This window comes from Alligator mississippiensis, unplaced genomic scaffold, assembly GCF_030867095.1.
Source record: "Alligator mississippiensis isolate rAllMis1 unplaced genomic scaffold, rAllMis1 scaffold_57, whole genome shotgun sequence".
NCBI lineage: Eukaryota > Metazoa > Chordata > Crocodylia > Alligatoridae > Alligator > Alligator mississippiensis.
The window spans coordinates 80,001-95,000 of record NW_026775306.1 but is presented as its reverse complement, the minus strand read 5'-3'; positions in this window follow the sequence as shown (position 1 = coordinate 95,000).

Here is a 15,000-nt window from a genome sequence, read left to right as displayed (position 1 = left end):
CCGGTCTCCTGGAACTCTCCCCCGGCCTGGCCCGCCGGGCCGCTCCCGGCCGGAGCTCCCACGTTAACCGCTCCCAACGCAACCGAGCAGAAGTTTTCCAAGTCCCACGGCGGACACCAGGTCCTCCCGGTTCCCCGTCAGGAGAGCCCCGCCACTCCTGGGGAAGCAAGCACCGCTGCCTGCCCGACCTCCGAGCCCATCACCGGGGGGGGGGGCGGGAGCCGGAATCGCGGGCCAGAGCCTGGAACTCTCGCACGGCCAGGCCCGCCGGATCGGGGCACGCTGCCTCCACGCTCGGTTGACAAGGCAGCGCGGCACGGTTCTTTTGCCCCGGAGGTTCCTCTGAACGACTTTCTGGAACCGAACATGGGCATTTAGGGTCCTGAAAACCGAGTCCCCCAAAATCTCCGCGAACCTTTCCTGGCAATATTGTAGATGCGGCACCCGGCCCAGCCACCGGGGCCAACCGCCGAAAGTGTCCGCCCTCCTGGAGCGAAGGCCCGGGCAAGGCCCGTTTCAAAAACCTCATACGGACTTCCGGAGCAGGAGCCCGGGCGCCAGGTTGAGCCCATGTATTCCTATTGGGACTTCCAGGCAGCATGTCATGCCAGTTCTGGCCACTAGGCTGTTTCCAGGTGAGTCTCATTCATTCAATCTGTGCGCCACTCAAGGCCTTGCCCCGCCCTCTCCACCCCTGAACAGGCTTAAAATGGCTGTGCTGCCAGTTCCCAGGCTGCCAGCTGGTGGGTTGTGGTGGTGGGTGTGGCGCTGTCGGGGCTCTCTGCTGTATAGTGCCACTGCCACTGCCACTGCAAGCTTGCCGCTGGTGCCCCCCCCCCGGCTTGGCCTTGGCCTTGGCCTTGGCCTTGGGGGTTGGGGGGGGGCTGCAGCTGCAGCTGCAGCTGCTCCTGCTCCTGCTCCTGCTGCTTTGTTTGTTTGGTTTGTTTGGTTTGTTTGGTTTGTTTTTTCTTTCTGTTTGCTGCTGCCACTGTTACTGCTTTTGTTTGCTTTGGTTCCTGCACCAGTGGACCCCTGCGCACCCCAGAAGAGCACAGCCCAGCGCACCCCAGAGGAGAAGAGCACAGCCCAGCGCACTCCACAAGAGCACAGGCCAGCGCACCTCACAAGAGCACAGGCCAGCGCACTCCACAAGAGCACAGGCCAGCGCACTCCACAAGAGCACAGGCCAGCGCACTCCACAAGAGCACAGGCCAGCGCACTCCACAAGAGCACAGGCCAGCGCACCCTACAAGAGCACAGCCCAGCGCACCCCACAAGAGCACAGCCCAGCGCACCCCACAGGAGCACCCCTCAGAGTAGGCTTTTGTCGTGCTAAAAAAAGGTGGCGGCTGGGCTGCCTTTGTTCCCCTCCCCCGCCCTCCCCCCGGGTGTCTGCCCCATTTTGTGTGCGTCCTGTGCTCCACTCCCCGCTCCCGGTGTTTTGTGAAGGCCGAGCAGGCCAGCAGCGTGCCCCCCCCCTCCCCAGTGTGACCCTGTGTCCCGGCCGCCCTACCCCCGTGGTCCTCCCCCGGCACGGTGCAGCATGGAGGAGGTGCCTCCCCCCCCCCCTCCTCCCAAGCAAGGAGGGGGAGTTGAAGTTTGTGAAATGGCTGACCCCTGTCTCGGGGCCACCGGCCCCGGCACTGCCCCTGGCCCCGGCCCCGGCCCCGGCCCCGGCCCTAGAGCGGAGGGTGGGGGCAAGGGGAAGGGGAAAGGGAAGGGCTCCTCCTCGTCAGGGGCCTCCTCCGCAAAAGGGGGGGCGGGGAAAGGCAAGGGCCCCGCAAACCCAAAAGGCAGCCCGCCCCCTGACCCTGACCCAGCCGAGTCAGGCCCCGGCCCGAGTCCCGGCCCTAGCGCCGGCCCCGCAGCAGGAGCGCCCCCCCCCCGGGAGAAGGGCGGGGCGCGCAGTTACGCCGAGGCGGCCGCCGGCCGCGCAGCGGGGCCGGGCGGGGGGCCGGGCGCCAGCACCTCCACCGCCTGGGCGTCTTCGATCCCGGGGGGAGGGGGGGCCCCCTTCCCGGCACTCACCCGGAGAAATGGGGTGAGATGCTGGCTGCCCGAGCGGGAAGGGTCCGCCTTCGAACCTTACGTGCGGGCCCTAGCTCGGGTGGTGGGGGCCCCGAAAATTGTGGCGGCCTCCAGGTTCCACGGCAAGGGAGTATTCTTCCTTGCCACGGAGGCCGCCGCCCAGAAGGCGGTGGAGAGGGGGCTCACAGTGGACGGGGAGTACGTCCCCGTGGAGCCCCTAGAGGAGCCAGGGACCCGGGTGGTCCTTAGTTCGGTGCCCCCGTACCTCCCTAATTGGGCCCTCCTGCCCCGACTATCATCGCTGGGGAAGGTAATCTCCCCGGTGCTGCCCCTGGGTTTGGGGTGCCGGGACCCCACCCTGCGACACGTGCGCTCGTTCCGCCGGCAGGTAACGATCCAGCCGGCGGCGGGAGCGCAGCTGGGGGCGGAGGGATCCCTCCAGGTAATGTTTGGGGGGGCCCTGCACCGCATCTTCTTCACGGTGGGGGACCTGCGGTGTTACAAGTGCCGCGGGGTAGGGCACCTCCGCCAAGAATGCCCCTTGGGGCAAGCGCGGCGGCCACCGCAGGCCCCCGCCAGTGGAGGGGGGGGCCCTGCCACCGGCCCCCCCAGCCCCCCCGGCCCTGGCGGGAGCCCTGGCGGGAGCCCCCCAGCGGCAGAGCCCCCCTCGGCCTCGGCCTCGGCCTCGGCCTCGGCCTCGGCCGCAGTCACCGGGGGGCAGGGAGCAGGAGACGGGGAGAGGGAGGTAGGCCCCGAGCCGGGCCCAGTCCCGGCTTCAGCCCCAGCCCCAGCCCCAGCCCCAGCCCCAGCCCCGGCCCGGGGCCAAGCGTCCACCGCGGGCAAGCCTCCGGGCCATAGAGAGGACCACCCTGCGGGCGAGCGGGCGGGCCCCCCCCCTCCTCCATCGGGGCGGGCCCAAAAGAGAAAGGCCGCGGAGCAGCTCGATCCCTCCCTAGAGGAGGGCCCCCCCTCGGACACAGGCGAGGAGGGGGAGGGGGCCGACGTGCAAAAGGCCCCCTCACCAGCCAGCAGAGCTGCTCCGGAAGACCCCCCCCCTCCCGAGAAAGTGCGGGTAATCCCCGTGGAGGAGGCCCCAGAAAGAGAGAGAGAGAGAGAGAGAGAAAGAGAGAGAGAAAGAGAAGGAGAGGAGGAGCCCATGCGGGAGGAGCCCCCTGAGCCTGCCATCGCGGAGGTAGGGCCCTCCCCAACAGCAACAGCAACAGCAACAGCAACAACAACAGAAACAGCACTAGCAGCTTCAACCTCAAGCTCAGCGCCCCTCCCCCCCCTCAGCGAAGAGACCCTGGGGCTCACCCCGGTGAGCTCCGGCACGGGTCCCGAGGGGGAGGCCCTCCCCGCCCCCAGTCAAGCCGCCCCTGCGGCACCTGACGGGGAGGAAGAGCAGGGGCCAGGTTCCCCCCCCCCCACCCCCACCCCCACCCCCACCCCCAGCCAGGCCCCCCGCGAAGGGGCTGCAGATCTCCCTCGGGCCGAGTCGGAGAGCCAAGCGGACCGAGAGGTCCAGATGGAGGCCGAGGAAGCCTCCGCCGGAGGCGCGGCGGAGGCGGCGGAAGCCAGCCAGCCAGGCCCCACTGGACCTGACCAGGCTGAGGATGCGGGGGGGTCAGCAGGCAGCGTTGAGCCTGCAACCCCCCCAGCCCCAGCCCCAGCACCAGCAGCAGTCTCCAGGGAGGACCTGGTGGCCTTCTTGGAGCGGGAAAGCACCCGGCGCGCTCCGGCCCGGGTGCAGCTGGCCCTGGACTGCTGGGGCGACTTTAACAGCATCCTCGAGGCCACGAGGGCGCTGGTGAGGGAGGGGAAGGGGCCGAACAGATGCAACGCCCGGGTGTACACCCGGGCCCGGTCCATGTACGACGCCCTGACGGTGTACGGGCGCGGGGCCGGGTACCGGCTGGGCGTTGCCCTGCGCGAGCCCCCGGCCGAGCCATCGGAGCCCCCTCCCGCCAGCCATGACGTCGCTTAACATCGCGACCCTCAACGTCCGAGGCTGCAGGCAGGGTCTCCGGAGGAGCCAGGTGTTCTCCTTCCTGCGGGAGGGGGGCTACTCGGTGGCTTTCCTCCAGGAGACCTGGACGACTCCGGCCGACGCCGCCGCCTGGCGGCTGGAGTGGGGAGACGGGGTTTTCCTGAGTCACCTGTCGGCCACCTCGTGCGGGGTGGCCACCCTGTTCTCCCCGAGCCTGCGGCCGGAGATCTTAGAGGACGTTGAGGCGGTGCCGGGCCGCCTGCTCCACGTCCGGGCCCGAGCGGCGGGGACGGTAACGAACTTTGTGAACGTGTACGGCCCCGCCGCGGAACCGGACGCGGCGGATTTTTTCCGCCGGGCGGCCGACTACCTGGGCACCTTGAGCCCTCGCGAGAGCCTGGTCTTAGGCGGGGACTTCAACGTCACCCTCGAGGAACAGGACCGCTCGCGCAGGCAACGGTGCCGGGCCGCCGCGGACGCCCTCAGGGGGATCCTGGAGGAGCACTCCCTGGTGGACGCCTGGCGAGTCTGTCACCCCGACGGCCCCCCGGCCCCCACGTACGTGCGGGTGGGGGGGGAGCGGGCGAGCCACTCCCGGTTGGACCGGATTTACATCTCGCCCCGCGTGGATGCCCGAGCCGTGTCCTGCAGAGTGAGGCCGGCCCCCTTCAGCGATCACCATCTGGTGTGCGCCCGGGTGGCGTTTGGCCCCGGGCGGCGGGGGTCGGCCTACTGGCACTTTAACAACAGCCTGCTGGAGGACCCGAGCTTCGGAGCGGCCTTCCGGGAGTTCTGGTTGGCCTGGCGCGGGCAGCGGCAGTCTTTCCCCTCGGCTCGGGGATGGTGGGACGGGGGGAAGGCGCGCATCCGGCTCTTCTGCCGCAGCTACGCCCGGGGGCACACCCGGGAGCGGGAGGCGGCCATAGAGCGGCTCGAGCGGGAAGTGTTGGAGCTGGAGAGGCGCCTGGTCGCCGACCCGCAGGATCCGTCCCTCTGCGGAGAGTGCAGGGAGAGGCGGGAGGAGCTGAGAGCCCTGGAGGACCGCCGCGCACGCGGCGCGTTCGTCCGCGCGCGAGTCCACCTCCTGCGGGAGATGGACCGCGGCTCCCGTTTCTTCTACGGCCTGGAGAAGCAGAGGGGGGCCAAAAAGCACATCACTTGCCTGCTGGCGGATGATGGCACCCCCCTCTCGGCCCCGGGAGAGCTGCGAGTTCGCGCGAGGGCCTTCTACGGAAGGCTCTTTTCCCGGGAGCCGACCGAGGCGACGGCCCGCAGCGCGCTCTGGGAGGAACTGCCGCAGGTGGGCGCGGGCGACCGTGACCGGCTGGAGGCTCCTCTCACCTTGGCCGAGCTCACGCTCGCCCTCCGTCTCATGCCCGGCAACAAGGCGCCGGGGCTGGACGGGCTCACCACGGAGTTCTACCGGGCCTTCTGGGACGTGCTCGGCCCGGACCTTGCCGCGGTCTGGGCCGAGGCCGAGGCTCGCGGGGAGCTCCCCCTGTCGTGCAGGAGGGCGGTGTTGACTCTCCTGCCGAAGAAGGGAGACCTCCGCGACCTGAGGAACTGGCGTCCCGTGTCCCTCCTCTGCACGGACTATAAGGTGGTGGCGAAGGCCGTCTCGCTGCGCCTGCGGTCCGTGCTGGCGGACGTGATCCATCCCGACCAGACGTACACGGTGCAAGGTCGCTCCATCTTCGACAACCTGTACCTGGTGCGGGACCTCCTGGAGCTGGCGCGCCGGGAGGGCCTGTCGTTCGGCCTGCTCTCCCTCGATCAGGAGAAGGCGTTCGACAGGATGGACCACGGGTATCTGACGGGCACGCTGCGGGCCTTCGGCTTCGGACCGCGCTTTGTGCGGGCTCTCCAGGTGCTGTACGCCTCCGCGGAGTGCCTGGTTAAGCTCAACTGGTCCCTGACGGAACCCATCCCGTTCAGGCGGGGGGTGCGTCAAGGCTGCCCGATGTCGGGCCAGCTGTACGCGCTAGGCCTGGAGCCCTTCCTGTGCCTCCTGCGGAGGCGGGTGGCCGGGTTGGCGCTGCGGGAACCGGCGCTGCGGCTGGTCCTCTCGGCGTACGCCGACGACGTGCTCCTCGCGGTCCAGGGCCCGGAAGATCTGGAGCGGGTGGCGGCCTGCCAGGCGGTTTATTCGGCGGCCTCCTCCGCCCAGGTCAACTGGGCCAAGAGCTCCGGGCTGACGGTGGGTGCCGGGTGGCAGGTGGGCTCGCTCCCACCCGCGCTCCGGGGCATCGAGTGGAGCGCGGGCCCGCTGCTCTACCTGGGGGTCTACCTGAGCCCCACGGACCCCTCCCCCCCGCAGAATTGGGCAGACCTAGAACTGAGGGTGGCGAGGCGGATCGGGGCGTGGACGGGGCTGCTGCGGTGCCTGTCCCTCCGGGGCCGGGCGCTGGTGTTGAACCAGCTGATCCTGTCCATGCTCTGGTACCGCTTCAATACCCTCCCCGTGCCCCCCGAGGTTCTTGCCAGGCTCCAGAGACGGGCGCTGGGGTTCTTCTGGCCAAGACGGCACTGGGTCTCTGCACGGGTGCTGACCCTCCCCTTGCGGGAGGGGGGGCAGGGCCTGGTGTGCCTCCGCAGCCAGGTCCTGACGTTCCGCCTCCAGGCCCTGCAGAGACTGCTGTACAGTGACGGTAGCCACGCGGCGTGGAGCCTGTTGGGGCGCGCCTTCCTCCGCCGCCTCCGGGGGCTCCGATACGACCGGCAGTTCTTCTTCCTGCGCGGCCTGGAGCTCGTGCGGGTGGCGGGGGAGCTGCCGGCCTTTTACCGAGACCTCCTCAAGGCCTGGGGGCTGATCTCCGCCTCCAGGTCTCCGTTGCGGGTGGCCAAGGACGGCGACCTGCTGGCCGAGCCGCTGTTCTTTAACCCGCAGCTGGCGGTCCCGGCGGCAGCCTCGCCAGAGGCCTCCCTGAGGATGGCCCGGGTGGGCGTCACCCGGCTCGGAGACCTCCTGGACTACGACGAGCGAGGATGGCTGGGCCCCGCGGCGCTGGCCCGGCGCACGGGCCTGACCATAGGGCGTGCAACTTGCTCGCGCCTAGTCCGGGAGGTGAAAGCTGCGCTGCCCGCAGACGCCCTTGCCTACGTCGAGCGAGTCCTGCGAGAGGGCGGTCCCCGCCCTCCCGAATCCCCCAGCCCGGCGGAGTTCCTGATAGGGCCCGCCCAGCGGCCGGCCCCGAGGCACTCCGCCCCTCACCACCTCTGCAGGCTGGGGGACACCCCGCCGGTCCGCTTCTCGACGGCCCACCGGCGCCAGCTCTACACGCTCGTCCGCAGGACGCTCCACCACGCCGCCCTCGCGTCCCGCCAAGACACCCAATGGCGGGACTACTTTGGCGAGGGCGTGGCCGACGGTCCCCGGTGGCTCAGCGTCTACTCGGAGCTCGTCCCGAGAGCCGCCGGGGACCTAGGCTGGCGGCTCCTTCACGGGGCCGTCGCGACGGGCGTGTATCTGGCGCGGATTGACACCATCTCCGACCGATGCCCGTTTTGTGACGAGAGGGAGACCCTGGCGCACCTGGTCCTCGAGTGCGCCAGGCTGCAGCCCCTGCACCTCCTCCTCCAGAACCTGCTCCTCAAGTTCTGGCTGCACTATTCCCCGCACCTGTTTATTTACGCACTCCCCATCCGTCGCCCCACCCGGGCCCGGGACCGACTGGTCAACCTCCTCCTGGCTCTGGCCAAGCTCGTCATCTGGCTATCCAGGAAGGAGGCTCTGGCCGGGAAGGCTCCCGGGCACCTCGGGGCGTTTTTCCTCGGTGTCCTGCGCGCCCGCCTCCGAGCGGAGCACCACTGGGCGGTAGCCGCCGGCAAGCTGAAGCAGTTTGCGGGCCGGTGGGCGCTGTCCGGGGTGCTCTGCTCCCTGTCCCCCGGGGGAGCACTCGTTTTGAACCTTTGACCCCCCACGTGCACACCCTGTTTTTCTTTCAGTTGTCCCCCGTAATGTTTGTCTTCAAGAAACTCGGGAGCCCAGCCGCCAAGAAACCGGCGGCGGCACCCGGACAATTTTTTTCAGCCCTGGCTGAGGACTAGCCGCCCGTCCGGCAACTAGCCGGTGCCGTTGTCTACATCGGCCGCCAAAACCGGGGCGGCCCCCAGCTCTCGACATCGTAAAGAGACTAACAATAGTCCCGGCCGGAGCTCCCACGTTAACCGCTCCCAACGCAACCGAGCAGAAGTTTTCCAAGTCCCACGGCGGACACCAGGTCCTCCCGGTTCCCCGTCAGGAGAGCCCCGCCACTCCTGGGGAAGCAAGCACCGCTGCCTGCCCGACCTCCGAGCCCATCACCGGGGGGGGGGGCGGGAGCCGGAATCGCGGGCCAGAGCCTGGAACTCTCGCACGGCCAGGCCCGCCGGATCGGGGCACGCTGCCTCCACGCTCGGTTGACAAGGCAGCGCGGCACGGTTCTTTTGCCCCGGAGGTTCCTCTGACCGACTTTCTGGAACCGAACATGGGCATTTAGGGTCCTGAAAACCGAGTCCCCCAAAATCTCCGCGAACCTTTCTTGGCAATATTGTAGATGCGGCACCCGGCCCAGCCACCGGGGCCAACCGCCGAAAGTGTCCGCCCTCCTGGAGCGAAGGCCCGGGCAAGGCCCGTTTGAAAAACCTCATACGGACTTCCGGAGCGCGAGCCCGGGCGCCAGGTCGACCCAGGGCCGACCTCCCGGGCCCCAGAGAGGCACGTCTCCGCCGCGGAAGCCGCCTGATGCCCGCGCCGAAGGCCCCCGGGCCCGCCCGGCCTCCGCGCAGGGCACCGGGGAGAAGTAGGAATCGTGGCCGGGCTCCTGGAACTCCTGCCCGGCCTGCCCCGCGGAAGCATGCCGGGTTCTCCCGCCGCGCCGTGCAGGTTCTTCCGCCCCTCGCCGGGGTAGCCGGGCTCCAACCGCTGGGCCCCGCAGCGTGGAAGGGCCCCTGCGAGTCGCCCCCCGGCCTGCACGCCCGCCGTGCAGTCGACCGGGTCGAAGCCGGAATCGCGGCCGGGTTCCTGGAACTCTCGCCCGGCCTGCCCGCCCGGCCCGCCCCCCGGGCCGGGGCTCCAGTCGACTTGGAGCCAAACTCGGTTTTGACCCCCTCCTGCAGCACGGTCCGGCCCCGGAGGTTCCTCCGTCCGACCTCCTGGAACCCAAGATGGGCATCTAGGGTCCCGAAATCCGTGTCCCCGAAAATCTCCGCGAACCTTTCCTGGCAATATTGTAGATGCGGCACCCGGCCCAGCCACCGGGGGCAACCGCCGAAAGTGTCCGCCCTCCTGGAGCGAAGGCCCGGGCAAGGCCCGTTTCAAAAACCTCATACGGACTTCCGGAGCGCGAGCCCCGGCGCCAGGTCGACCCAGGGCCGACCTCCCGGGCCCCAGAGAGGCTCGTCTCCGCCGCGGAAGCCGCCCGCCGCCCGCGGCGAAGGCCCCCGGGCCCGCCCGGCCTCCGGGCAGGGCACCGGGGAGAAGTAGGAATCGTGGCCGGGCTCCTGGAACTCCTGCCCGGCCTGCCCCGCAGAAGCATGCCGGGTTCTCCCGCCGCGCCGTGCAGGTTCTTCCGCCCCTCGCCGGGGTAGCCGGGCTCCAACCGCTGGGCCCCGCAGCGTGGAAGGGGCCCTGCGAGTCGCCGCCGGCCTGCACGCCCGCCGTGCAGTCGACCGGGTCGAAGCCGGAATCGCGGCCGGGTTCCTGGAACTCTCGCCCGGCCTGCCCGCCCGGCCCGCCCCCCGGGCCGGGGCGCCAGTCGACATGGAGCCAAACTCGGTTTTGACCCCCTCCTGCAGCACGGTCCGGCCCCGGAGGTTCCTCCGTCCGACCTCCTGGAACCCAAGATGGGCATCCAGGGTCCCGAAATCCGTGTCCCCGAAAATCTCCGCGAACCTTTCCTGGCAATATTGTAGATGCGGCACCCGGCCCAGCCACCGGGGGCAACCGCCGAAAGTGTCCGCCCTCCTGGAGCGAAGGCCCGGGCAAGGCCCGTTTCAAAAACCTCATACGGACTTCCGGAGCCCGAGCCCCGGCGCCAGGTCGACCCAGGGCCGACCTCCCGGGCCCCAGAGAGGCTCGTCTCCGCCGCGGAAGCCGCCCGCCGCCCGCGCCGAAGGCCCCCGGGCCCGCCCGGCCTCCGGGCAGGGCACCGGGGAGAAGTAGGAATCGTGGCCGGGCTCCTGGAACTCCTGCCCGGCCTGCCCCGCGGAAGCATGCCGGGTTCTCCCGCCGCGCCGTGCAGGTTCTTCCGCCCCTCGCCGGGGTAGCCGGGCTCCAACCGCTGGGCCCCGCAGCGTGGAAGGGCCCCTGCGAGTCGCCCCCCGGCCTGCACGCCCGCCGTGCAGTCGACCGGGTCGAAGCCGGAATCGCGGCCGGGTTCCTGGAACTCTCGCCCGGCCTGCCCGCCCGGCCCGCCCCCCGGGCCGGGGCTCCAGTCGACATGGAGCCAAACTCGGTTTTGACCCCCTCCTGCAGCACGGTCCGGCCCCGGAGGTTCCTCCGTCCGACCTCCTGGAACCCAAGATGGGCATCTAGGGTCCCGAAATCCGTGTCCCCGAAAATCTCCGCGAACCTTTCCTGGCAATATTGTAGATGCGGCACCCGGCCCAGCCACCGGGGGCAACCGCCGAAAGTGTCCGCCCTCCTGGAGCGAAGGCCCGGGCAAGGCCCGTTTCAAAAACCTCATACGGACTTCCGGAGCCCGAGCCCCGGCGCCAGGTCGACCCAGGGCCGACCTCCCGGGCCCCAGAGAGGCTCGTCTCCGCCGCGGAAGCCGCCCGCCGCCCGCGCCGAAGGCCCCCGGGCCCGCCCGGCCTCCGGGCAGGGCACCGGGGAGAAGTAGGAATCGTGGCCGGGCTCCTGGAACTCCTGCCCGGCCTGCCACGCGGAAGCATGCCGGGTTCTCCCGCCGCGCCGTGCAGGTTCTTCCGCCCCTCGCCGGGGTAGCCGGGCTCCAACCGCTGGGCCCCGCAGCCTGGAAGGGCCCCTGCGAGTCGCCCCCCGGCCTGCACGCCCGCCGTGCAGTCGACCGGGTCGAAGCCGGAATCGCGGCCGGGTTCCTGGAACTCTCGCCCGGCCTGCCCGCCCGGCCCGCCCCCCGGGCCGGAGCTCCAGTCGACTTGGAGCCAAACTCGGTTTTGACCCCCTCCTGCAGCACGGTCCGGCCCCGGAGGTTCCTCCCTCCGACCTCCTGGAACCCAAGATGGGCATCTAGGGTCCCGAAATCCGTGTCCCCGAAAATCTCCGCGAACCTTTCCTGGCAATATTGTAGATGCGGCACCCGGCCCAGCCGCCGGGGGCAACCGCCGAAAGTGTCCGCCCTCCTGGAACGAAGGCCCGGGCAAGGCCCGTTTGAAAAACCTCATACGGACTTCCGGAGCCCGAGCCCCGGCGCCAGGTCGACCCAGGGCCGACCTCCCGGGCCCCAGAGAGGCTCGTCTCCGCCGCGGAAGCCGCCCGCCGCCCGCGGCGAAGGCCCCCGGGCCCGCCCGGCCTCCGGGCAGGGCACCGGGGAGAAGTAGGAATCGTGGACGGGCTCCTGGAACTCCTGCCCGGCCTGCCACGCGGAAGCATGCCGGGTTCTCCGGCCGCGCCGTGCAGGTTCTTCCGCCCCTCGCCGGGGTAGCCGGGCTCCAACCGCTGGGCCCCGCTGCCTGGAAGGGGCCCTGCGAGTCGCCGCCGGCCTGCACGCCCGCCGTGCAGTCGACCGGGTCGAAGCCGGAATCGCGGCCGGGTTCCTGGAACTCTCGCCCGGCCTGCCCGCCCGGCCCGCCCCCCGGGCCGGAGCGCCAGTCGACATGGAGCCAAACTCGGTTTTGACCCCCTCCTGCAGCACGGTCCGGCCCCGCAGGTTCGCCCGTCCGACCTCCTGGAACCCAAGATGGGCATCTAGGGTCCCGAAATCCGTGTCCCCGAAAATCTCCGCGAACCTTTCCTGGCAATATTGTAGATGCGGCACCCGGCCCAGCCACCGGGGGCAACCGCCGAAAGTGTCCGCCCTCCTGGAGCGAAGGCCCGGGCAAGGCCCGTTTGAAAAACCTCATACGGACTTCCGGAGCGCGAGCCCGGGCGCCAGGTCGACCCAGGGCCAACCTCCCGGGCCCCAGAGAGGCACGTCTCCGCCGCGGAAGCCGCCTGATGCCCGCGCCGAAGGCCCCCGGGCCCGCCCGGCCTCCGGGCAGGGCACCGGGGAGAAGTAGGAATCGTGGCCGGGCTCCTGGAACTCCTGCCCGGCCTGCCCCGCGGAAGCATGCCGGGTTCTCCCGCCGCGCCGTGCAGGTTCTTCCGCCCCTTCGCCGGGGTAGCCGGGCTCCAACCGCTGGGCCCCGCAGCCTGGAAGGGCCCCTGCGAGTCGCCCCCCGGCCTGCACGCCCGCCGTGCAGTCGACCGGGTCGAAGCCGGAATCGCGGCCGGGTTCCTGGAACTCTCGCCCGGCCTGCCCGCCCGGCCCGCCCCCCGGGCCGGAGCTCCAGTCGACATGGAGCCAAACTCGGTTTTGACCCCCTCCTGCAGCACGGTCCGGCCCCGGAGGTTCCTCCGTCCGACCTCCTGGAACCCAAGATGGGCATCTAGGGTCCCGAAATCCGTGTCCCCGAAAATCTCCGCGAACCTTTCCTGGCAATATTGTAGATGCGGCACCCGGCCCAGCCACCGGGGGCAACCGCCGAAAGTGTCCGCCCTCCTGGAGCGAAGGCCCGGGCAAGGCCCGTTTGAAAAACCTCATACGGACTTCCAGGGCCGGAGCCCCGGCGCCAGGTCGACCGCGGGCCTCCCTCCCGGGGCCCAGCACGGCTCGTCTCCCCCGCGGGAGCAGCCCGCTGCCCGCGCCGAAGGCCCCCGGACCCGCCCGGCCTCCGGGCAGGGCACCGGGGAGAAGTAGGAATCGCGGCCGGGCTCCTGGAACTCTCGCCCGGCCAAGCCGCTCGGCCCGCCCCTGGGCCGGAGCTCCAGTCGACATGGAGCCAAACTCGCGGTTGAACCTCTCCTGCAGCACGGTCCGGCCCCGGAGGTTCCTCCGTCCGACCTCCTGGAACCCAAGATGGGCATCTAGGGTCCCGAAAACCGTGTCCCCGAAAATCTCCGCGGACCTTTCCTGGCAATATTGTAGATGTGGCACCCGGCCCAGCCGCCGGGAGCAACCGCCGAAAGTGTCCGGCCTCCTGGAGCGAAGGCCCGGGCACGGCCCGTTTGAAAATCCTCATACGGACTTCCAGGGCCGGAGCTCGGGAGCCAGGTCGACCCCGGGCCTCCCTCCCGGGCGTTAGGGCGGCTCGTCTCCCCCGCGGGAGCAGCCCGCTGCCCGCGCCGAAGGCCCCCGGACCCGCCCGGCCTCCGGGCAGGGCACCGGGGAGAAGTAGGAATCGCGGCCGGGCTCCTGGAACTCTCGCCCGGCCAGGCCGCCCGGCCCGCCCCCCGGGCCGGAGCTCCAGTCGACATGGAGCCAAACTCGGGGTTGAACCTCTCCTGCAGCACGGTCCGGCCCCGGAGGTTCCTCCGTCCGGCCTCCTGGAACCCAAGATGGGCATCTAGGGTCCCGAAACCCGTGTCCTCGAAAATCTCCGCGAACCTTTCCTGGCAATATTGTAGATGCGGCACCCGGCCCAGCCGCCGGGGGCAACCGCCGAAAGTGTCCGCCCTCCTGGAGCGAAGACCCGGGCAAGGCCCGTTTGAAAAACCTCATACGGACTTCCGGAGCCCGAGCCCCGGCGGCAGGTCGACCCAGGGCCCACCTCCCGGGCCCCAGAGAGGCTCGTCTCCGCCGCGGAAGCCGCCTGCCGCCCGCGCCGAAGGCCCCCGGGCCCGCCCGGCCTCCGGGCAGGGCACCGGGGAGAAGCCGGAATCGCGGCCGGGCTCCTGGAACTCTCGCCGGGCAGGCCGCCCGGCCCGCCCCGGGGCCGGAGCTCCAGTCGACATGGAGCCAAACTCGGTTTTGACCCCCTCCTTCGGAACGGTCCGGCCCCGGAGGTTCCTCCGTCCGAGCTCCTGGAACCCAAGATGGGCATCTAGGGTCCCGAAACCCGTGTCCTCGAAAATCTCCGCGAACCTTTCCTGGCAATATTGTAGATGCGGCACCCGGCCCAGCCGCCGGGGGCAACCGCCGAAAGTGTCCGCCCTCCTGGAGCGAAGGCCCGGGCAAGGCCCGTTTGAAAAACCTCATACGGACTTCCGGAGCCCGAGCCCCGGCGCCAGGTCGACCCAGGGCCAACCTCCCGGGCCCCAGAGAGGCTCGTCTCCCCCGCGGGAGCAGCCCGCCGCCCGCGCCGAAGGCCCCCGGACCTGCCCGGCCTCCGGGCAGGGCACCGGGGAGAAGCCGGAATCGCGGCCGGGCTCCTGGAACTCTCGCCCGGCCCGCCCCTGGGCCGGAGCTCCAGTCGACATGGAGCCAAACCCGGGGTTGAGCCCCTCCTGCAGCACGGTCCGGTCCCGGAGGTACCCCTGCCCGACCTCCTGGAACCCAAGATGGGCAACTAGGGTCCCGAAAACCGTGTCCCCGAAAATCTCCGCGGACCTTTCCTGGCAATATTGTAGATGCGGCACCCGGCCCAGCCACCGGGGGCAACCGCCGAAAGTGTCCGCCCTCCTGGAGCGAAGGCCCGGGCACGGGCCGTTTGAAAAACCTCATCGGGACTTCCAGGGCCGGAGCCCCGGCGCCAGGTCGACCCCGGGCCTCCCTCCCGGGGCCCAGCACGGCTCGTCTCCCCCGCGGGAGCAGCCCGCCGCCCGCGCCGAAGGCCCCCGGACCTGCCCGGCCTCCGGGCAGGGCACCGGGGAGAAGTCGGAATCGCGGCCGGGCTCCTGGAACTCCCGCCCGGCCTGCCCCGCGGAGTCCTGCCCGGGCTCCCGCCGCCTTGGCCCGGGACGACCACCCCTCGGCGGGGTGCCTGGGCTCCGACCCCGGAGGCCCGGGTCCCTGCCGGGGCCCTTGGACCCGCCCCCGGGCTGCCCTTCCACGGAGCCCTTGACCGGGACGAAATCGGAATTGTGGCCGAGCTCCTGGAACTCTCGC